The sequence below is a fragment of the Pinus tabuliformis genome, chromosome 9 (assembly GCF_031772625.1).
Source record: "Pinus tabuliformis cultivar Carrire ecotype Pingquan chromosome 9, CPIR1, whole genome shotgun sequence".
Lineage (NCBI taxonomy): Eukaryota > Viridiplantae > Streptophyta > Pinopsida > Pinales > Pinaceae > Pinus > Pinus tabuliformis.
In genome coordinates, this window is record NC_142307.1 from 86,519,603 (window position 1) to 86,544,470 (window position 24,868).

At 36.6% G+C, this 24,868-nt stretch overlaps 1 long non-coding RNA gene across 2 annotated transcripts; it reads left to right on the forward strand.

Moving 5' to 3' along the window:
- Positions 1 to 14,382: 14,382 nt before the first annotated feature.
- LOC149147224 (uncharacterized) lies at positions 14,383 to 16,647 on the forward strand. Of its 2 annotated transcripts, XR_016263102.1 has the most exons (6): positions 14,384 to 14,613; positions 14,882 to 14,939; positions 15,033 to 15,089; positions 15,303 to 15,449; positions 15,789 to 15,929; positions 16,019 to 16,647. It is a non-coding gene; the product is annotated as an uncharacterized LOC149147224 (long non-coding RNA). The 2 variants fall into 2 exon arrangements; XR_016263101.1 differs by lacking the exon at positions 15,033 to 15,089 and having other exon boundaries at positions 14,383 to 14,613.
- Positions 16,648 to 24,868: the final 8,221 nt, after the last annotated feature.

The following is a 24,868-nucleotide window of genomic DNA, read 5'->3' on the forward strand; positions in this document are numbered from 1 at the left end:
CCACTCCTCAAACTCTAGAGGTAGAAGGATATATCAAGAAGAAAAAGCTTCAAGCAGAGAAAGATCACATCGAGCATCAACAACAAGTTCTCCAACTTTTAAAGGATAACGCCACTTCAGTGCAAAATCAAATGAAACAACAGGTATATCAACATCATAGTGAAAAATGTTTTGATGCAGGTGATTGGGTATTTTTACTGCTACATCTCAAGCAAGCTAATTATGAGAAGGAAATGTTGAAAATACTACATGCACTTAAAAAATGGCGACCTTACCGAATGGGAAGACTCTTCAAGGATGAGGCTGTGGAAGCATTGTTTTGTGCTATTTCTATTATCCAAACAGATTGGATAAATGAAGCAAGGGATGAATGGAAGAAGGACGAAGAAGTGTGGCCACTTATTCAAAAGTTGCAAAAGATCCCAATTCAAACAATATTGCCAGAAATTGAAGAGGAAGGAAAAATCATATTGGAACTTGAAGAAGTCACAGAAACAAGAACCCGACAGCTACGAAATCGATCAATTTTAGAGTATCTCATCAAGCGGAAGAACTTACCTGCTGAATATTCCACATGGGAGGACAAGAATTTTATACAGAAGCATCAAGAACTACTCAAGCGTTGAGGACAACACTTTTTGAAGGAGAGGGGCATGTTAGGCCCCTATACTACTAATGTAACCCCTTATTGTTATTAGTACAACCTGCTTATTATATTGATGTACCCATGTAGTGCCGATATTGTTGTTATTGTGCCACATAGAAGCCCGCTATTGTTATTATTGTGCCCTTACATTATTATTGTTATGTCGGTCCTGATTATGTTATGACTCCTTAGACACCTATATATAGAAAGGAGGTCTTTTCATTTGTATCATCCAAGAATTGTTCATTTATGTAATGTAAAGGAGGTTGCCCCCTCGAAGAGGCTGAATTCTAAGGCGTTGATCTATCTTTTCTATCTTTTCTTGAGCTGGTTTCATAACAGTCCATTTGCTTTTTGTTCAAATTTTCCTTTTTCTGTTACTGATGATGATCCCAAAGCTGTGAAGGAAGCAGTGGATTTAGAGGATGGGAAACTTTGGAAATAGGCCATGGTTGATGAAATGGAATATTTGCACAAAAATGAGGCTTGGGATCTGGTGGAGTTGCCGGCTAGAAGGAAATGCATTGGCAGAAAATGGGTGTTCAAAAAGAAGACAAATGCAGAAGGAAAAGTGGAGAAATACAAAGCTTAGTTGGTAGCAAAAGGTTACTCCCAGGTGCCAGGAATTTATTTTGGTGATATTTTTTCTCCTGTTGCTAAGGTAACTTCTATTAGATTACTTTTATTTGTTGCTGCTACTTTTGATTTTGAGGTAGAACAAATGGATGTGAAGAAAACAATTCTTCATGGGGATCTCGAAGAGGAGATCTACATGAAGCAACCTGAAGGCTTTGCGGTGAAGGGTAAGAAAGAACTGGTATGTAAGTTAAAGAAGTCTCTGTATGGGCTAAAACAATCACCAAGGATGTGGTATCAGAAATTTGATACATTTATATGGGGACTTGGCTTCACCAGAAGCAAAGTAGAGCACTATGTGTATTTTAAATTAATTGGTGATCGTGTTAGTTATCTAGTCTTGTATGCGGATGACATGTTACTGGTTGGAAATGAAAAAGAAATTATCCAGGATTTGAAGACACAATTGTTTTCCAAATTCGACATGAAAGATCTTGGTGCTGCAAACTATATTTTGGGCATGGAAATTAAAAGAGATCATATAAAGAGGAAGCTCTGTTTAAACCAAAAGAAGTATGTCGAGACAATACTGCATAGGTTTAATATGCAGGATAGTAAACCGGTGAAGGTTCCTATTCCTGTAGGTGTGAGGTTATCTGCTGAACAATGTCCCAAGACACAAGAAGGGGAAGAGGACATGTCCCATGTTCCATATGCAAGTGTAGTCGGTAGCTTGATGTATGCAATGGTCTGTATTAGACCAGACACTGCACATGTAGTGGGAGTATTGAGCAGGTTTATGTCAAAACCAGCAAAGAAGCATTAGACAGTAGTGAAGCGGGTTTTCAAGTATTTGCGTGACACTAGTGATTATGGTTTGTGCTACGAAGGAAGACCAGGATTGGATAGAGTGTTGGATATTCATGGCTTTGTTGATGCAGACTGGGCTGGAGATTTGGATCAGAGAAGATCTACAAGTGGGTATGTGTTTAACCTATTTGGAGGTGCAATCAGTTGGATGAGTAAGAATCAATCTGTAGTGGCACTATCAACTACAGAGATAGAATACATGGCAGCCACTCATGCAAGTAAGGAAGCAGTTTGGTTGCAGAGATTGTGTTCAAGTATGGGGTTAGTACAGGAAGCTATAAGTATAGACTGTGACAATCAAAGTGAAATTTTCTTGCCAAAGAACCCTGCATATCATTCAAAGACAAAGCACATTGATGTTCAATATCACTTTGTGAGGGATATGATAGAAGACAAAAAGGTGTTGTTGGTAAAGATGGACACTTTGAAGAATACTACAGATGCATTGACAAAATTTGTGAGCACTGAGAAGTTCTCTTGGTGTAGAGAGACAATGGGCGTTTCAGGGCTGGAAAAATGACTAAGCTCTCTTGTGGCCCCATGTGGAAAGAAAACAACAAGTGGGAGAATGTTGGGTTGTGTTATTTTCTTTCCACATAGTTAACAGGGGGTTTGACGTGTACCCGTAACCCCACTTTATGGGGTCTAGGGCAGCGCCCTGAAAAATTTTGGATTTGGACCCTATGTTAGGTTGGGCGGACCCACCTATGGTTTTGTGCATGATTTTCGCACATGTTTTTGGACACGATGGTTTTTGGTCCATGGTATTGGATGCTTCGGCATGTATAAATATGTATTGTAACATTGAAAGGAACATAACGAAAAATCAAGCTGGTAGTCCCAGTTTTGGAATCCAGGGGAAAATCTCTATGTATATGTGTTTTATGTGTTATGCTCTCGCATTGTTTATTTTATTTGTTTTAGAATTCGTATGTAGGTGCTTTCTGTATGGGGTTAAAACCTACACTCTAGATCAATGACGTACACGTTCTCAGATCGATAGAGCCTCTTCTTTACTGGCTCACGATTCAGCGAATTATGATCCTAAAACCTTTGCATAAGCTCGAGGCCATCCAGATTGGGACACAACTATGAATGAAGAATATCGTTCATTATTAGAAAATGATACATGGGATCTTGTTCCTCTTCCAAAGGGATGAAAACTTGTTAGATGCAAATGGGTTTATAGAACCAAGTATGCACTAGATGGAAAATTTGATAAACCTAAAGCTTATCTTGTTGCTAAGGTTTTTTCAGAAGTTTAAGGCATTGACTATACTGAAACCTTCTCCTTTGTTGCCAAAATGAACTCTATCCACCTTGTTCTTTCTCTTGCTTCCTCTTTCAAATGGGAAGTCCATCAGATGGGTGTCAAATCTTCCTTCTTAAATGGGGACTTTCATGAAGAAATCTATATGGAACAACCTACTAGATTTATACAAATAGACTCTAGCCTTATATGTCAGCTTAAGAAATCCCTTTATGATCTCAAGCAAGCCCCTTGAGCTTGGTATGCAAAAATGGATAGATTTCTTTTAGATACTGGATTTTCTAGGTGTCATTATGATAATACTATCTACACCAAGAAAGTGGGTAACTCTCTTATCATTCTTGTTATTTATGTTGATGATCTTATCCTTATTGGTAGTGATCCAACCTTATAAATCATGTCAAGTCCAACCTTCAAAAGAAGTTTGAAATGATAGACTTAGGACACTTGCATTATTTTCTTGGTCTTCAAGTCTTGCAATCCAAGGGAGTTATTTCCCTTTCCCAGTCCAAGTATGCCTCTGATCTTCTATGCCACTTTTACATGGAGTACTGTAAACCAACCCCTTCTCCCTTTCAGTCTCGAGCCAAACTTTCAGTCACCTATACTTCCCATGAATTTGATGCTACCTTATATCATCATCTTGTAAGAAAACATTTGTATATGACCCATACCCGTCGTCACCTTTCCTTTATTGTTGGCCTTATTGCTTGGTTTATGAAAAACCCACATGAAAGTCATTGGAAAGTAGCTAAAAGAACAATTCATTATGTTTGAGGTAGATTTCAATTTTGGATTCATCACAGTGTAGAAGCATCTTCTATATTGGTTGGTTTCACTGATTCTGATTGGGCTTGTGACCCTGATGATCAGAAGTCTACTGTAGGTTTTTTCTTCACTCTTAGTTCTAGACCTATTACACGGGCTTGCAAGAAACAAAGTGTCATTTCTCTTTCTTCAATAGAAGCAGAGTATCATGGCACCATAGAAGCTAGTAATGAAGCCCTATGGCTTCATCAGATCCTACTAGAGTTTGATCTTCAGCAGTAGCATCCAACTACACTTTGATGTGATAATCAAAGTGGCATTTAACTATGCAAAGGTCCAGTCCAACATGAGCATAGAAAGCACATTGAACTACACATGCACTTCATCAGAAAGATCATTCATGACAATGTTCTTGAAGTGCAATATTGTTCAACTGATGATCAAGTTGCAGACATCTTTACAAAGGCTCTCACAGAGGTGAAGTTTACTAAACTTCGATTTATCATTGGAGTTTAGGAATTTGTCACTCAGGGGGATTAGTGTTGGGCATGGAGTCCCCCTAAGACATGTTTTGGGGCTTAAAGACAAACTTTTGACCAAATCCTTGGAAAAGCTCTGCGAATTGTGGGCGTAGAGCATGAAGTCATAATAGAGTCACAGGGTCGTCTACCTTTGTTTTTGAAATGTAACGTTCGCTTGATAGACCTACCCATGGCCTGCAGACAATAAGATTGTATAAAGAGAGTGAGGCTCTATGTGTAGAAGTGAAGATAACTAATAAAAAAGAAGCATGATGAGTTTAAGAGATTGAGTCGAAGTGTAAAGTGTGTATTTGGGTCATAGAGTAGGAGAGGGCTTTGCAGATAAGTGTGCAGAGGCCTAGTAGTTTGCAGTTGAGTGCGCAGGGCAGGTCAAGTCTGTAACTGTGGGAAGAATTGATCCGAATTGGATCCTAGAACACTCTCTAAGTTTCATGAACTCTTTAAAAATCATGCCAAAGTTTCAAAGTCTTATAAAGATCAAGCTTATCAGAGATATCCCCAAAACAGTTGCAATTTGTGAACATCGTGAAGCAACGAGGACCCTCGGTCAAGCGCGTAGACCGTCAACCCATGGTAACACACACTCACACGAATTAGGAAAATGGGAGGCCTTTTCGAGAAATGGGCAAACCCCTCAAAGAAGGAAAAGCCCCGAGCGACCCAGACCCAAAAAGTCATAAAAATGTAATGGATATCGCACCGATTCTGTCTGAGGCGGGGTCCCACAAAAACCGGCAGAATATCAGAAGGGTTTCGAGCGGTAAGCGGTTTCAACCGAGTCCCACCCGATGCCACACAATGGGTGCCGCGCGTCTGGCGGAAGATAGAGAAAACCGCTCACATCGGATGGGTAAACGTCATGTTACTTACCCGCCTGATATGGATGATGACCGTAGGATCTAGAGGCTCTAGATTGATGGAATAGATGCAATCCGATGGATGAACAGATTCGATGGGTTAAACAGGTAGAATTGTATAAGATTTGAAGTCTACGTGGACGATGCATTGGCGAAGAGTCATGTTTCAAGGGCATTCTGGGAGTTAATGGTAAAAATGGTCGCTTCAAAGACATCCAAGAGAACTGAAATCAGTTTGTTACGAAATAGGTGGCCACCTTCCTATGAGGCATTATACAGTGATGATTACGCAGAATAGAGGGATTCAGATGGATAGAGATAGGGGAACCAGAATGTTGGGAAGTGGAAATGAATAGTCGGAAAGCATATTGGCTTTAAAGCGACAAACTGACAGAGAAAGAAGCAGAGTTAGTTAGATGCAGAAATCTAAGAGCAGAAAGAAAGAGTCGAGCTGACTTGCCGAAGCAAAAAGGTAGCATCGAGCCAGACAAAGCCAGAGAGAGTTAGAGAGAGTCTGTGTACTCCAGAGAAGGCTTGAGAGGTTCAAGCGAACTCCTTTGTATATGCCTGTCATGCATGAGTCTCAAATTGGGCTCATACTACTATGACCAATAGAGGTCGAGTTTTAGTAAGGAGAGTCTATGTACTTAAGAGACTTGGGGGATCCAAGTACAATCTTACTGGTTTATGTCTGCTAAGTGAGAATCAAATCGAGCTCGCTGTTGTAAAAACACTACTTTGAAAACATAATAGAGAGGCCACCACTGAAGGCTGGACCGGTAGACGTAGCCCAGGAGTATTGGGTAAACTCCTTATTAAACTTGTTGTGTTTACATGTTTTCCTATTATATTTTCTCTAACTGCTTCAGTGCTTGTGTATTTCGCAATCTTATCGATCTATTGCATAAAATAACATAGGCACATCCATGCACATGAGTTTGTAATACCTTAATTAATTGTCTTGGATCAATGGTAGATCAAGTGGTATCAGAGCTCTAGGTTACTCAGGTTGGATAAGTTTCATGGATTTTTGTTGAATGATAACTACATCAAAGCTTAAATTAGGAGAAGGAGAATTGGTTGAAGCTAACCCAGAAATTGGAAGAGTCTATCCTAAGAGGAAAATGGTAGAAGAAAGTTCTTTGGAATCAGACTCCCAATTCATGGATAGTTTCATGACCATGAGAGCCATGGTAGAGGAAATGTATAAAGAATTTAAGAAAGGTAGAGATGAAGATTCATCAAACTCCAAACAAGATAAAGGAGTAGAAGGATCTCTCCTCCATGACCATTCTAAAGTCAAAGGGAAAGAAGAAAAGCTTCCCACACCTCCTAATAGCCCTAAAAATAAAAAGAAAACGTCTTTGATTAAATTAGATGTTAAATTTGATTTTCTGATATATGATGGAGAGTTGAATACAGAGAAGCTGGATAATTGTATTAGACAGATTGATGTGTATTGCAAAGTGCAAAGCATCGATTCAGACAAAAGTAAGATTCAGCTGGCTAGCCTACACCTTGGAGGCACTGCCTTGGTATGCTGGGAAGGTAGGACACAAGCTAAGATGAAGAAGCATGGTAAAAATTCTTTCTGTCTCGAGTGAATTTGTTTCTACAATTAAAAGGAAATTCTATCCACTAGCCTATATGCAGCAAGCCATGATGAGCTCGAAAACTCTTTGACAATTAAAAGGGCAAAGTGTACATGGCTACACCCAAGAATTTAGGAAAAGAGCTTTGATTCTAGGAATTTCTTTAGACTCACCTGAAAGTTTGTTGAAGTATATTGGTGGTCTACACAGCTATTTAAGGCACACCATTCTCATGTTTAATCCCACTAGCATAGATGAAGTATCTGTTCAGGCTACACATCTAGAGGCTAGAGGCAAGAATGTGAAACCAGAAGTTGGAGGATCATCAAAACCCACTGCAAGAAACAATAAGGAAAAGAGAAAATAGAAATGGAAAGAGAGGAAGACAAATACTGTACAAAAGACCAAATATTCATGCACTCATTACAAGAAGGATGGCATGATGATGAACACTATTAGATTCTGCATCCGGAGTTGAAACCCAAGAAGTACGATGGAAAAAAGAAGAAGACTTCTGCAGCTATTCAAAAATATTTTGGGTCAGAATCAGGCGATGAAACGACGATTGCAGCCACAAGTATAAAAGGTACAATTCTGAAGCATCTACTAGTAATTCTACACAATCTACTGATAATGAAGAAAATGAGAGGAAAAGACATGGCTCAAAGAGACGGAATGGTGTGAAGGAAAATAACTAGGGTTTCAATCGATCACAAAGGTAGTCCTCCATGAAAGGATGCACAGGAGGGAGCTCCACTCCCTCCTACAAGAAAGCTATGGTTAGCAGGGGAAAAAACCAATGGAAAATGGTAGTGATACTTTAGAAGGAAAAGATAGAAGCAATGAAGAAGAGCAGGAGGGAACTAAGTCAAGGGAGAACAATGATGCATTGGAAAATGTGGAAGAAATCAAGGAGCAAAGCACTAAAGACAAAGCATACATGGGACCATGCAAACCCAAAGCGGCGGTAATTCCCAGAGTCATTTTAAATGAGCTAACGCTGCAAGTGCACAGGGATCACATGCAAACATATGCAATCATTTGAAAATTTATGGGGTTGTGGCCCACTGGAAAAGATTTACAAACGTGGATTAAATACCACTAGAAACCAAAAGGTAGCATTGACCTACATCTTGGGTCCAAGGGATTTTTCATTGTAGTTTTTGTAAATATTGAAGACAAAGATAGAGTGTTTGAAGGAGGGCCTTACTTTTATGCTATTGCATGCCTCTATATGTTACCTTGGATCATGAACTTTGTTCTGGAACACGAAACTTTTACTTCAATCCTAGTCTGGGTAAGACTTTACTCTCTACCTCTTGATTACTGGCAAACAGAATCTCTATCAGCCATAGGAAATAAGTTAGGGTGTTTTGTTAAAGTTTCTGAGGCTACTAGAAGGGGAAAGTACACTTCCTTCGCTAGATTATGTGTGGAGATGGATCTCTCTAGAGAGTTGCTAGATGAGGTTATTCTAGAAGTGTTTGATGAGGAATGGTTACAAACAATAGATTATGAACACATTCCATTCAGATGTGGCAAATGTCACGAGCATGGACATCTAGTCAGAGACTGCCATCTCAATAAGATAGAGAACAAAAGCAAAGCTGATATAATGAAGGATCCAGAAAGCTTCTTCAAGGTGGTACACAAAGGAAAATGGGGCAAAATAGGACTAAGAACAAGCAAAGCTACAGTGCAGCATGTTAACTAAAACATGTTCCAAGCCCTCGAAGCAAACGAAGGTCCTACAGATACTGATAAAGCAAAAGGAGGAAACCCAAAGGAGGAGGAGAAAGAAGAAGAAAATGAGGAAACACGAGAAAACGAAAAAATGAAATAATTTATGAAGAGTAATGCTAAACAGGCGATGGATCTTGACATGACCCAAAGTGAGACAGATATGGAGGACCATGAACTCTAGGAAATTCTTGACAAAGAGAACCTAGATTTAGAAGGTTTCTTGAATCAAGGAACCAAAGAAGGGCTAGACTCATTACCTATAGAGGAGTTCAATAGGGTTCAACAACTGTTTTTATGGAGGGACCAAACTAAAGGCTTGGAAAGACTAAATCACAAAGATTGACAAGGCAACGAAGGAGTGAAGACGAAGAAAAATATGGCAGGACTAGCACCCAGAATCCCAAGAAATAAGAGGGGTAGAAAAAAGCAGAATGAGATATTGATGGAATGCGGAAAGCTAATGATAGATTCAGGTAAGATGAAAGACCTATCCAGTTATTCCTTTACTAATCTTTAATTATGAAGTTCACTTCTTGGAATATCATAGGTCTAGATAGTAAAAGGAAACAAAGGTTATTGAGTAACAGAATGAAACAAGCATCTTTGGATGTGATTTTCATAGAGGAGACCAAGTGTTCCATTCAGAAGATAAGAGATATCCATAGTAAATGGCTCAATAGATTTGAGTTTCCAGAAGTCAAGGCAGAGAATATAGTAGGAGGTATTCTCACTCCGTGGAATCCACAAAAGATTGACTTAATATATGCGGAGGCATCTAGGGATTATTTATTTGTAGTAATTCAACCAGACGGAGATAAGGAAACCTATCTAGTTACAAATGTCTATGGCCCACAGAGACTGGATGCTAAAATTAGGCTTCTAAACTCTCTGGAGATTCTCAGAAACAGACACGCAGGAATACCCTAGATCTTGGGGGGTGATTTCAACATGATTAAATCACTCATGGAAAAAAAGTGGGGAACTAGACTACTAGGCAAAGAATTTGTGGCTTTTCAAACCAACCCATGTTGCATTGAACTGTGCAAAGGCCATGGTATATATGTTGCATTGAACAACAAGGTCGTTCTGGTGATGGTCATTTGAAAGTCGTTTGATGGTGCCGCTCGTTCTGGTGAATGGTGGAAGCTGTTACAAGTGTGGAGAGTCTGACCACTTTGCTAGAGACTGCACCAATGGTGGCAGTGCTGGCGCTGGTGGCGACGACCGTGTTGGAGGGGGGAATTGTTATCAGTGAGGTGACTTCGGTAATTTTGCCTGAGATTTCCCTAACCATGAAGGTTAGGCATATCGGAAGCTTGCTCCAGTTTTGGATAGTACCATTGTTGTAAGCGTGCTCCAGTTTTTGGATGGTTTTAATACACTGATTTTTTTTCAATACATCATTTTAATACATGCGTGTTGCCTCTTTTGTGTAATATTGTGCTGCCTATTCTATCTATAGTGGTTTGGAGCTCGATGCTTGACACTTAGTCATTAACTTGGATTGTGACTTGTAGTTGAATGAATCTTGCTGCATTGGGCCTAGTTTGAATACTCTATGTTTTTCATTATAGTACTATGTTTCAATATAGTACTGTCTTACCAATGCCCCTTTGAATTGTAATTTTTTTTGCAAAATTACTACCAGAAGTGCATTTCTTGACAGCATAAGTATTTTTACAGCACTCAGATTTTACAACGCATTCAATCATATCTATTGTGCGAGTAGTTCTCACTGGCAAGGAGAACTATCCTGAATGGTCCCGGAAGATACAACACACCCTCATTTTCAATGAGTTGTGGAAAGGAGTATGTGTTGGAGACGGAGACAAAGAGACAGAATATCCTACCTCAGACAAAGAGTTCACCATTTGCGAAAATAAGAACAGAAAAGCCTATGCATTAATTACAGCATCTGTAAGTGAAGAGGTGAGTCGCCATATTTCATCATTTTCAATTGCTTTCGAAGCCTTACAAAATCTAAAAGAACTCTATGACTCACATTTTGCACTTGAAGTTGTTCAACTCATGATTAAACTCTTAACTCTTGAATTAGAAAATAATCATCCTCTTGCTCTTGCATCGAATTAAAATCTATAATGCATGATATCAAAGCCACTAAGCTTGAATTGGATATTCCTCTTATCACTTTTCTCAAGGCAATTTATCCTACTTACTCCAATTATCTTGAGTCATTGCAAGCAAATGGAAATCTCAAAGATATGACCTTTGACTCTCCTGTGAAAAACTTTGCTACAAGTGGGTCTACAAAAACAAGTATAAAGCTGATGGCTCACTTGAAAAGCACAAAGCGAGGCTTGTGGCAAAAGGTTTTGCACAGAAGGAAGGGGTCGATTATGAGGAGACTTTTTCCCCCACAGCAAAACGGGCTACCATCCGGACACTCTTTGTCCTAGCAGCTCAGAATGGTTGGAAAGTCCATCAAATGGATGTAAAAACGGCTTTCTTGAATGGAGATCTAAAATAGAATGTTTTTATGTCCCAACTTGAAGGATTTGTTGTGAAAGGACATGAACATAAAGTATGAAAACTTCTGAAATCCTTGTATGGCCCCAAACAAGCACCGCGAGCTTGGTATGAAAAACTAACTAAGCATCTTCTGAAACTCAATTTCAAACATTATGATCTTGATGATGTAGCTTTATTTGTCAAGAAAGTTGGAAAAACAGCTGTATATATTGTGGTATATGTAGATGACATTTTGATGACACGGAATAATGAAAGCTACATTGCATCCATAAATAAGGAATTGAGGAAAGGTTTTGAAATGACTAATTTGGGCTATGTTCATTACTATTTTGGTATTGAAGTAACTTAACATTCGAAGTCCATATTACTTTCTCAAAAGATGTACATTGGAGATCTGTTGAATAGGTTTGGCATGACAGAATGCAATCCTCTTACTACTCCAATGGAACAAAACATAAAGCTCACATCCATTGAAGGAAAAGAATTTGAGGATGCAACAAAGTATAGACAGCTTGTAGGAAGTCTCAACTACCTAACTACTACTAGACCAGACATTTCGTTTGCTATTGGAATCCTCTCCAGATTTATGCAAAAGCCTTGTGAGGGACATTGGTCTACTTCAAAAAGTGTTCTAAGGTACTTGAAGGGAACCCAAGACTTTGGAATCAAGTATACACAGGTGGACAACTTCAGCTTAATTGGATACTCTGATTTAGACTTTGATGGAGAAAAAGAAACTGGGGTATCTACTTCAAGTTATGCTATGAGTCTTGGATCACGAGCTGTCTCTTGGATATCACGCAAACAATCAATTCCATCAGATTCCACAACAGAAACAAAATATGTGGCAGCAACTAAGGCAACAAAAGAAATTGTGTGGCTCAAGAAAATTCTTGAGGATTTTTAGGTAAAACAAGTACAATCAACTCCACTCATGATTGGCAATACCTCGGCAATAAAGCTGGACAAGAACCCAAAGTTCCATGATCAAACAAAGCACATCAATATTAAATATCATCTGATTCAACATCATGTTGAGGCCAAAACAATCCATCTCTGCCATTGTTCCACTAAAGAGCAAATTGCAGACATCTTCACCAAAGCGCTTGGAAGAGAAAAGCTTGAAAGATCCATGCTTGGACTCACCAACATCCCTTCAGATTAAGGGGGGGAATGTTTACACCTAATCATCAGGATTGGGTGAATAACTGCAATTGATATAAATAAATAATAAGAAATATGAATAGCAACCGGGAGATGAAATGAATAGTCTCTCCCTCATGTATATAATAAACACCAACCTGAATGAATATCAATGAATTGATTTGAGGAGTTACTGCCTAGTCTGACATGGGCCGTCCCTTGAATATTGTCTTAGATTGCAAAATTGAAGAAAATGTAAATTAGGAATATAGTTTCAATTCTACTTTCTTTGTTGCTCTTTATTTGGACAAGAACTACATAGGATGTCTAAACTCTAGATTCTGAAGTGTATCATTTAACCATGTTTTTTCATTTTTTGGGATTTTACAGATAATCAAGTGGGGAGATCCAAGGCTTAGTTAATGGAATGATGTTCTACAAAATTCGTAAAAATTTGGGTTCTTTATGAGTTTTCCCAACGTTATTATTCACTCTTTAAGCAAAAAGAAAATGTTATTCCTTTCCTGTTTAGTTTTGGAAGTAAATTTGGGGCACAGTGCAACACCTACGTAGTTATAATTATTTCCCTTGACATTTGTCAATTGGTAGGATTGTGGTTCTAGTAAGTCACATACTTCATCTTATGGAGTGGATGCAAATTTTTTAGAGATTTTTTAGATAGTCATGTTGGAGATAATTACGCCTGTTTACCAACGTATCGTCACTGCCTCAATGCACACTGTCGCACCGCAACATATTTCTTAGATTCAAAGGCGTGCCACCGCCATGACGTGTTCAGCTTTGAAGCGGCCACTACCATAGCTCTTTCAACCTGAAGGGACAATAACTGACATAATTTTTGTATAAATGTAGTTCAATTGGGAACGGTTAGTGTTTTATGCAACTGTAGTTGCTTTGACATTTCAGGTTTATGTAATTCATGTCTAGGATTTCTTTAATTTAACAGTAGTAGCTATGTTTTTCTTTGTGTCAAAATTTCAGTTTTATTTTAATTCATGTCTAGTTTTTCTATAATTTAACAGTCATAGTTGTGTTTTTCTTTGTGTCTTTCACTTTGTGCTATCCATCTTTCAATTGATATTAGAGCTTGGTGTAGTGTGAGAGGAAGAATCCAACAATGAGACTTTGGTTTGAAGTGCGGAAGTAAATTGTGCTTAGTGCGGTAATCTCGTGAAAGCTATGTGGCTAATGGGATCACATATTCCTATCTTTTGTGAGGTGGATTTTTCAAGTTTTGGAGGCATTATTCCAAGGGAGCCATATCATCACCAAGCTATGTGTAGCTGTTGGAGTATTAGGGGGCTAGAGTAAAACCCCTTGTGTGTGAGCATGAGTCCTGACATATGAGATCGTGTGAGTTGTAGTGCATTCGATCAAGCCAACAAATCTTGTTCTCGATACAGAGACGACTTGAATATCAAGTGATGCTTTTATTAGTCCCTGCCATCTGGCATCCGGCAGGGACTATAGTAATCGATATGACCCCTACTTAACATTACTTCACCCCTTTCATTCTCTGTTATACGGCGGTTAGATCAAGTTTATATCAAAGTTTCAAGGTTGTCTGCCCTCCCCGCCAGGATGCCGAAGGACTGCCATCTTATTTGGCCTCTTCCCGAGGCGGGAGAGGCCAAAACTTAGGCTATTTCGGAAATTTGCGACCTGTTCATTATCGTTAACCGTCACGGTTTGGCATTAATGTTAACATTAATTCGTTTGCGGGATATGCTAACGGGTAACGGGTGCTTTGTTTTGGTTGCAAGGTATGCTGAGCTTTGATGTTAACGGGTGTTGGTGCTGCAGGTGTGCAGGTGTCCGTGCATGGCGGGACGTGTCATGAACCATCGCCTACCGCCTATCTTCTTGCCGCCTGAAACCACCGCCTACCGCCTATCTTCTCGCCTTTACCCTTTCAACAAAAGTGCGATAGAATGAGACTGCTAGCTCACACAGGTAAGGACTAGAATCGAGGGCATACCCATGCTTGGCAATTGCAGGAGAGCTGAAAGTGACTTTAATGGCAGATTGGAGCAGTGCAGGCTGTATCCAGGGATTCTTATTGCACAGCAGCTGAAGGTCCTGTCACTCGACTCTGGTACAGTTTCTTTCTCTATGCTTATGCTTCCTAAACAAATTGCGAACCTCACTTTTGGTTACTGTGTTTGAGGAACTTAACAACATAGCTTCTTGTATATAGGCTGGATGGATGTTTAAGCAACTTGGTCTCAGATTCCATTACAGTATAAGCATATATTCAAAATAGATGAGGATGCTCATTCTCATTATAGTTATACTGTATAGTGCCTTTGGAACAGACAAATATGAGCTAACACTATTCGTGCATGTTTGTGATGTGGATTCAGGCTTCATGATTTCGATAAACGGGCATTTGGGGATCGCACTGTTATGCTCTGTGACCAAGTACAGATACTTTCCTGTTTCATGCTGTTGCATATTGTTTGTTTTACTCGTTTTGAGTAGTGAATGCTTAATTATCATATGTTGCATGGTCAGTGTGAGAAGGAGTTCCACGTTGGCTGTTTAAGAGAACGGGGCATGGCAGATTTAAAAGTAGGTCAAATCCTTATGTCTGAACTCCATATGAGAAATGCTACTCTTTTAACCAATTTAAGGATATTTTCATTGTAAATACTTTCTGTTTTATTTCTTTGATGCAAAGGATTGGTTTTTAATTAAGAATTCTGAGCAGTTTAGGTATCTGACAGAGTAGCGTTTTTGTTACTTTATTGTGTTAATCCTGATAGGGATTTTTATGTGCAACAGGAATTGCCAGAGGGTGAATGGTTCTGCTCCAATGATTGTACAAAAATTCATTCTGCACTGAGCTGATGAAGAAGCGAGCTTCTTCATGCCAAAACAGGGGACCCTGACAGTAGGGTACTACTTTCAGAGGCTCCTGCTATCTTTGCTGTAAGTATGTTTGCCTGTTTATATATAATGAAGATTTTAAAAATTACTACTTGTTTTGACATGAAGCTTATCCTGCTATTTTAGCGTAGTTCACTTTCTCCATTGCCTGTCTGTCCTTATTGCACTGTTTTCCACTTAGCCAAGAAATTTTTGGGATGCTTGTTTGTCTATGATTGAAATTAGTTATGCTGTCCGAATTTTTTGAATTTTTGTGACTTCATTGATACAATTCTGTTTGAATAATTATTTTGTTAGCAAACCATCATTGGCTAGAAAGAATTAGAATTTGTAACGGACAGAAAGAAAGCAGTATGAATGACAAGGGATAATTTTCTACAGGGTTATTTTCAGTCATTATTTTCATGTATTGAGAGGCTGCTTGGATTCTTGAATGTTGAAAAGCTGGTGTTGCCTACTGCGGAGGAAGCTGAGTCCATCTGGATAAGCAAATTTGGCTTCACAGAAATGTCAGAGGACAAGGTCTGTGCCAAACTATCACTTCCAATATCATGTAGTTGCCTTGCAAATTATCTTTGACGTCTAATCTAACTGTAACTATTTACTTGCAGTTTGATGAGTACAGGAAAGATCTACAGATCATGTCTTTCCAAGGCAATTCAAAGTTAGAGAAGCCATGTTCAAGGTTCAACAGTGTTTGTGGTGCTCCAGACTAGGGTCTCTAGTGAACTCAATATCTCTGAATGATGACATTGGCACTGCTAGATGTTATGACATAGCGAGTTGGGATGCCATTTTTTTTTGGATATTTTGGATACTAATGGTCCAAAAATATGAAAAGGTTTGTGCAGACATTGATTTTAATTGCTTAAAAGAGCATACACCATATGGATCACGGCCTTCTAGTGGAGCCTTTACCTCTGTTGCACAGGAAAGCAGTGTGCTTTGACTGTATTCATGCAAACATTTATCTCATGAAGAGTTTACAGTATTGTGACCGGCAAGAAATTTGGCAAGCCATGAGGAATTCAATTGACGTAAATACAATGGGCAGGTTTAAGTACGAATATAATTGCATTGCATCTATTGATAATGTCAATCTAAGGGCAGAGACACAAACAAACAGCTCACGTCACAGGGCTCAACCAGCATATGGTTGAACATAAATGGTCTTTTGGATTTGTACTTTTTCAACCTCTTCAATTGCTTGGTATGGTAATAGAAAATCTGTTTGTGGTCATGTGCCTTGTACCTTATTAACGCATATGGCATATGGTTGAAGATGCTCTGTGGGATTCGTACTTTTCCAAGATCTTTTTTCAATTGATTAGTACGATAATTTGTAATCTGCTTGTGCCTATATGCCTTGTGCTGTTTTCATAATTGAATTCCTAGCACATAGTCCAATGCCTGCTTTCATAAAAGTTGTCCTTCTAATTGATAAAATGCCTGTTAATAAGCACTGATTTCTTCAAATGTTGAGGAAGACAAGGTTTTCCAGGATCTAGAACATGAGCTAAGCGATGCTTCTCAGTAGGTAAGCAAGGAGCATTTATTCTTTTTTGTGTTTCTATTGTCCATGTATGCATAAGGTTCTTCTGTCTCTAATTCTTCATGCTGTTTTGAATCTGGTTCTTGGAAATGTTCTAATTTATATCTGCATGCCTGAACTGCAAATTTTCACTTAACATACGAGCTATACAGGTATGATAAAGAGTATGTTTCTGACAGCTTGTATCGTATCCCTAAGTTCAGCTGATGTACTGTGCCTTCGTTCATCTATCTAAGAAGTGCTGGAGTAAACTGTGTAAAGAAGCACTGGAGCTCTCAGCTGGTACTTTTAGTATATGCGAAATTGTTGATGGCACTCCCATGGAATCAACAGACATCAGCGTATAGAGTCTTCGGCAGAATCTTTCGTTTGCAATGTTGATCATTCTGAGCTATGTGCAGGGACTAGCTGCTTCGCAGCCTTCCTTGTTTCTGATTGTTTAAGTGTGGATTTCTTCGTTGTGTGGTCACTTTAATTTGACCAGACGTTATCATGGTATCTAATCTCCTCAACAATATCTTTATAAATGAAAATTAAAATTCGTTAAGTGCATGTTCATACGCTCTGTTAAAGATATGAGGAGGACTAGGATTTTAATATTTGTAGAGTTTTTTTCAAAGGATGGTGTTTTGTTTAATGATATGGAATGGACACTTTTGAGATTGACTCAAACTATGTTAGTTTTTGATCTATTAGAGACTATGTTAATTTTGTTATCCATGATCTCTAACGAGATTGCGCTCTTGTTTGAAATGTTGGAGAAGGCCGTCGTTGGAGACTACTGGAGTTAAAAGAGAAAAGTAAAGGATTTTATTTGAAGAGAGATATAAGTTTTGCAAAAGATTGTTTTCCTGCAAATTTTTTTTTTGGTGTTTTTTGCCTACAAATTGTTTTTGGTGTTTGGTTAAGCATGCTTTTTTGGTGTTTGGTTAAGCATGATATTTTTTTGGTGGAGATATGGAAGATAGCCTCATGCAATCACTAAAGCTCACTAAAGCAACCATAAGAAAGATGAAAAACAACAATCATGGGTGGCAAATGGCTACTGCACATTAAGAAAATGAATAAAAAAGAAAATATAGTTGCCATGTTGAGAGAAGCTCAGGCCAGAGCTGAGGACCTGAGGATTCTCATTGCCATGTTTAGATAAGTTGAGGCAGAGCCCAGGAACTGAGGATTCTCGTTTCCATATTTAGAGAAGTTCAGGCAGATCCAAGGAATTGAGTATTCTAGCAAAAGACAGAGAAGAGATGGATGTTGATTGGTGTAGCTTTGATCTTCTACAAACTCCTCTATTTACTTACTATTAAATATTTTGATTTTTGGGTTATCAAAATGCTAAATCTTCTTGGAGCTAAAGAGTTAATTGAGTACCATTCTAATAACCTATTTGATGAAGTATGTGAAGCTTTAGCATTAAATTTTACAAAACATGGATTGGAAGATAAATTTTTGTGCAAGGTAATAAAAACTACAAATTCCAAGGAACCACGGAAGATCTTGGAAGTAGAATTTTGTGTAAGGGGGGTAATGAAGTCAAAGATACTAATGTTGTGCAACCTATTGTAGCACTGTTTGAAGGTGAAAATGAAGGTGGATTTGTAGTTGATGGTCTGTTATGAGAAGGTGTTGAATTTGGCATATAATGCTACTAATGGAGAAGAAACTCATTTAATGTATCGAATAATTGAAATTGTTGATGTTAACGATGATGAAGAAGAATTAACTGTAGATGATGGAACAAAAATGTCTTGTTGATATGTTGTTATTTGGAAGAATCAAAATTATGAGGCATCTAAAGAGTCAAATAAGGAAGAAGAGAAGAAATCTATCATTTTAGAGCATAATGAACACAACCAACTATGATGAAGAAGAACTAACTGCTGATGCAACAAAGAAACCCACTCGTGTTTGGAAAATAAACATAAGAAAACATGTTTGCATAAGCGGAGGTGGAGAATCAAAATCAAAATTATGAGGCATCTAAAATGTTAAAGAAGGAAGAATAGAAGAAAGCTATCATTTTAGAGCATAATGAACACAACCAATAATGTTTTGAAGATGTTTTTTCATATAAACTTAACATTGATTTTGTGTGTAGATATTATAAGGAAAAGAGATCAAACAACAAAATTTGAATAAGAATTAAAGTTCCTTGAAGTATGGGTTGAAACACCATGTATTGATGAAGTCCTCATTGACGCTGCAACAATGGGTGATGAAAATAGCATGAACTAAGTAAACTAAAATTGTCTATCAAATTTTCATGTATTTGAGTACTGAATAGATAAAATTCTATTATGAACTTATGTTGCAACAAATTGATAATGAGAAGATTGATAATGATGAGAAAGCTATAGAAGATGACAAGTGGCAAAAGTCAACATACAAACATATTTTTGAAGAAGTAAAGAACATCCATTGACACAATGAAAAGAAAACTATAAAAGATGACAAGTGGCAACAGTCAACATACACACATATTTTTTATGAAGTAAAGGACATGCATTGACACACTGAAATGATTTTCTAAGAAACTGAAATTTGGAGACTACAACAAAAGACAAAAATCAAACAATTGAGAGCATGAAGAAAAAGAAAAAGAAATCTAGCTAAAAAATGTCAAGTCATAGTTTTTGAGTCATTTTAAGACTAGTTATATTTAAACCAGCACACATTTTTAATTTGTGTCAAGGTTAAGTTGTGGGTCATAGGGAGTGTTATAGATGATTACTTAGCTTGCTCACATTTTAAGGGGTGCCAAGGCCATGACCTGTTAAGCTTCGAAGGTGTGCCACCATCAATATAGCTCTTAGAAGGGGAAACAACCTGCTTAATTTTTGTATAAATGTAGTTGATCTGGGATATAAGAAATATAGTCACTGTTGTAGCTGCATACTCATGTAGTGATAGTTTTGTGGTAGTAGTAGAGGACTATTGTAATTGTCCTTCAAGGTTTAGAATTTTGATGTCCTGTAAACTTATGTCTAAGAGTTAAAGAGTTGCTTGCTATTTAGCTATGTGCTTTGAGTCTTTCAAATTATAGGGCATTTATCAATAAATTAATGTATCTCCATGCAACATTTTCAATGCATTAAGGAAATTTACTTAAATAAATTGCCATGGTAGTTCAAATTTTTATAGTCAGTTACTTGGATCTCTGTTAAGTAGTAACCCTGCTAGGTTAGGCAACAAATTGAGAGGGACCATTCCAGTCAATATTGACAACCATACAAGCTATGCAGTTTTTTGAGTTTATTCCCCTGGATTTTAAATGAACAATCTTGTGTGTAAAGGAACCATGAGAAAAATATATACATATTTAAAGGATAAAGTTAAATAGTTAGATATAGCTCTGAGATGCCTATTTTAATTTTATAGATATTTTGGAGTTCGTGTATTGAAGTCAATTTCCAGTTTATCTTCCACCATTAAATAAATTTACGGATTATATTTATCCTCACCAGCCATGTTGTTTTAGCATTAACAAATATGATTAGTGTATTTAAAACTATTAATGCTAAAAAATATATTTATAACGAACGAGGATAAATATACTTGGTTAATTTTATTTAATGTGGAAGATAAAATGGAAATTGATGGCAGTACTCTCACACAAAAAAAAATATCTATATGGGCAGTTAAACCTCCAATTCATAACAACAAATTTAATGTAATTATGTCAATGGCTTGTGAGATCAATTCATAGGTAGTTATAGTTTAATGGGTTTGGCAAGGCACCTCAAATGGAGAGTAATGTCCTCTAAGTAATATGATCTTGGCAATTTTGATATTATTATGTAATTATGTTTATATATAGACGGGGTGTGTTTTGTGATTAGATGGAATAGTTGGAATTATTTGGCTCGCAATATTAATGATTATATTGTTTGTGGAACAAGTAGCTTGATGATGTAGTTTTTGAACAATCATTTAAAATAGCTTTTGGAAATTTTTTAAAAGAAATAATTAATTTAGAATGATATTTTTTTTCTTATTTTATTTTATGAATATGTATTATCCAGTATTGGATGTGAATGTATTCCACTCTTCATTGTAAATTGTAGAAATCATAAAACAATATAGTGACAATGATCTCGCTCAAAATTCTAAACTATTAATAGTTCAACGATAATGTTTAATATTTAACGTTATAAAATAAATTTTGTGGCTATTAGCCCTATTGCAAGGGGGTCATCTAGTCATTGCCATGACAGTGTACAATTAACTATGGGCATGACTGTGCACTATTAATTATTTTGGTAGCTCACCTTTGCCTATGCCTATCATGATAAGTGACTTTAGCCTTACCTATAAATTTCATGGATCATGATTTTTTTTTTATGGCTTTTGAACATATACAATTTTTTATACAAACACTTGTTTGAACAACAAATGTTGATGAGTTTATATGGTTACACTTTCACACCACCACATGTTTGAATCAAGAATGTTGTTGAGTTCATATCGCTACAATGTAATAGTTAATAGATATTACTTTCACGTAATACTTCATTTTTTTCTAATTAAAACTTTTATGATGTCATTGAATTTAAAAATTCAACATTATTTTGAGTCACAAATCAAATAAAAAATTATGATAAATTTGTTTCATCATTTAGGAATATGAGTCTTTTGACCTCTATATATATATATATGGATGGTATATTTGTAATAGTTTGCAAGTGTTAATTTAATTAGTGGAGCTTGTGGTTAAAGTAAATTTGCTATTAAAAGGTAGCTCGTTCACTATTGGATTGTTAAAAACACTTATTTACAAAATATAATCTATAACTTTGTAATTTTATTTATATAAATAAAATTATAATAATATAGGGTACAAAACATTCAAAAATTTCCTTTAAAGGTATATAACGTTTTTTTATCAAAATTTCTAACCAACTATAGTGATGGAGGAGTATCTACCATTAAACCCCATGATTGGTCTTCCTATGTCTACCAGTTTCCTAGAGGAAGTTGGTTTTTTCAATTTATTATAAGAGAATGAGTGCTTCATAGGTCTATTGGTTTCTAGAGGAAGTTGGTTTTTCAATTTATTATGAGAGAATGAGTGTGAGGAAGTTGGTTTCTTCAATTTATTATGAGAGAATGAGTGTGAAAGTTGCATAGTGAACATGTCTCATTGTTGAATGGTTTTTAACAAGAAATTTGGGTAAGAAGATCACATTGCTTGGCTCCAAGACCATTAAATGATTCTCCTTGTCCTATTGATTCTATGGATGTGTGGTAGGCCCCTAGGCTAAAGTAATGCAGAATTAAAGATGTTTCCCAATCTTATGTTGAAAGTCCCCAAAAAGGGAGATGACTTGGTAACATACAATTGGCTAGAATATAGCTCATTTCATAAGGATAAATAGGATGCTTTATTAATGAGTTAAATTATTTTTCTAGAACATTTTATTAATGCATCTTATATTGAAAAACTAAAATGAAATTAATCACTAATAAATCTCTAAAATCACTTTTCAAATAAATAAATAATAAAATCACATTAAATTTTTTATATAACTTGGAAACACATTTTAAAATGAATAAATTGTTATATCACTATTTTAAAATATTTGATAAAAATTCTATTCATTTTTAATTAAAAAATAATAAAATTTAATATATAAATCAATAAAATATTATATTTTTTTTTTGTCTGTTTATCAAATTATTGAAATTTTTGAGAAAACTCAGAAACATCTAAATCATCCTTTGAGAATCACAACCATGACTAACCTTCAAATCAGTGAACCCCATCACCTCTTATTCTATACCAAAATAAATTTATTGGCTTTAAAAAAAAAACAAAACTGCCCATATCTTCAGAAAAGAGTAAACATTTCTTCCCGGGCGAATAGTTAAAAGTCATGAATTCTCCATTTACACAATACTCAAATCCATTTCAAATGAATATAAATTACTTTTAAGTTTTCAAAACATATCTTCTCATATTTTGGAAGAGAATAAAAGCCCATGAATTCTCCATGGCCACAAACTTCAATTCCAAATAATAAAAACTTGTCGGTATTTTTATGGTAGAAGTGATTTGAATTTACAATTAATCACTGAATGTCGGCTTTGCAACCGCCTTAAAATAGCGTATATAACGCCACCTTAAATCAAGGTTTCTCAACACCGAAGGTTATATGCATCTTCATATTTTTCATCGAATGCGAGAAATTTTACACGGAGATTTGAATTTGGTCATTTAGAAATAATGGAAGAAACATATGAAAGGGTTGGAGATGCCCAAATGTACGCGCAACGACGCCGATTATATGAGATACGGGACAGAGAATATGTTCTCAGTATTATGAGGTACGTGGAAGGCGAGCTAAACGCAGGTATTGTTTCTAATGCTTTACAAAATTCAACGGAGGACATGACAACAACCCAAACCAACAGAATTGAAGGGGAAAACGTTGGGCAACACTTGGTGTCGACTGTGACTGTGAGTAGAGCTGCATTTGATCAGTCAATTCCGGTGGGCCGTCGGGAATTAGAGAATTTAGCAGAGAATATTGACGTACGTGAATTAGGTAATCGATGGCTAGGAGAGACCGTACGGCGCCATAGAATTATTGTAGGTAATGAAAATGTGAGTGACGACTATGTCACAACATTTAGATTCGCTGAAAATTCGATTATAATTCGATACCTTATGGATTTTCGCAACCCGGACAATGGAGTAGTCCAGTACTCCACCCAAATTATATGGAATTCCAGGTTCAGTCGACGCCAGATCATGCAACATCTAGAGGAGAATACATATAATTTCAATTTTGAACATGAACTGATCAGTATTGCCAGGAATTATTTTAGAGAGGAGTTTGTTGAAACTACCAGTCCTGTAGAAGTCGTGGATGGGTTGCCGGACGTTATAATTGGGCAGAACGACAGTGCAAACGGAGATGACATGATGTGCCCAATTTGTCACGACGATTTTGCAAACGGTGAGAGTGCAAAACAATTGCCTTGCAACCATATTTATCATTCGCATTGCATTCTCCAGTGGTTTACTCACAAAATCTCCTGTCCCACATGCAGAAGCGAGTCACTTGCTCCACAACCGTGACGATGAACTGTTTGTTAATTTTATTTCACAGTCTATATGTTGTATGGTATATCTATTAGGTAAATAGCTGTATCTCGGATAAGTTTTTAAAATTTTAATTTAATTAGTAAGTAATTAGCAGATATTTTCTTAATGTAAAAAATAATAAAGAGTTAAAATATATTATAATTATAAATATTATTGTTAAGATGTTTCATTTTATAGATGGTGATAGGGTCATTTGTTAAGACACACTTTCATGGAAAATCACTGGTTGAATTCCCTTGTAGTGATGTATGTGTCAAGCTTAACATTGTTTAAAAAATTATTATCCAATTTTTATTATTTATTATTATTTTATTATGTTATAAATATTATTTAATGCTTATTATTTATTTTATTATATATATATATATATTTTGTAATGGTTACCAAAAAGGGGAAGTTTTATTATCAAATGAAATAAAATTATATTTTGTAAACACTTCATTAGTATGTATTCCAAGATAAATGATTACTTAGAATGGTCACAATAATGACATAGAGCCCTAGTAATAGAGCAAAGAAGAGAAAAAACTAGTTAAAGAGTAAGCTTAACATCCTTTATAACTGTATAAATAATTCACTTTGCCTTTCTTCTCTTTCTTTTTTTTACACCCTTCCTTACTCCTAGGGCAGCTTTGATAACAACCAATGTTGTATTCATTGAGTTTATAGTACTTGGGAGCTCCTTTTAAGGTTTAGTTCTTGACATTGTTTTGTTCTTTGTTGCTGCTACTTCCATGACTTCAAGATTTGGGGTGAATGCCATCTCTATGTTTTTATTGGGATTTATGGTTTGTGGAG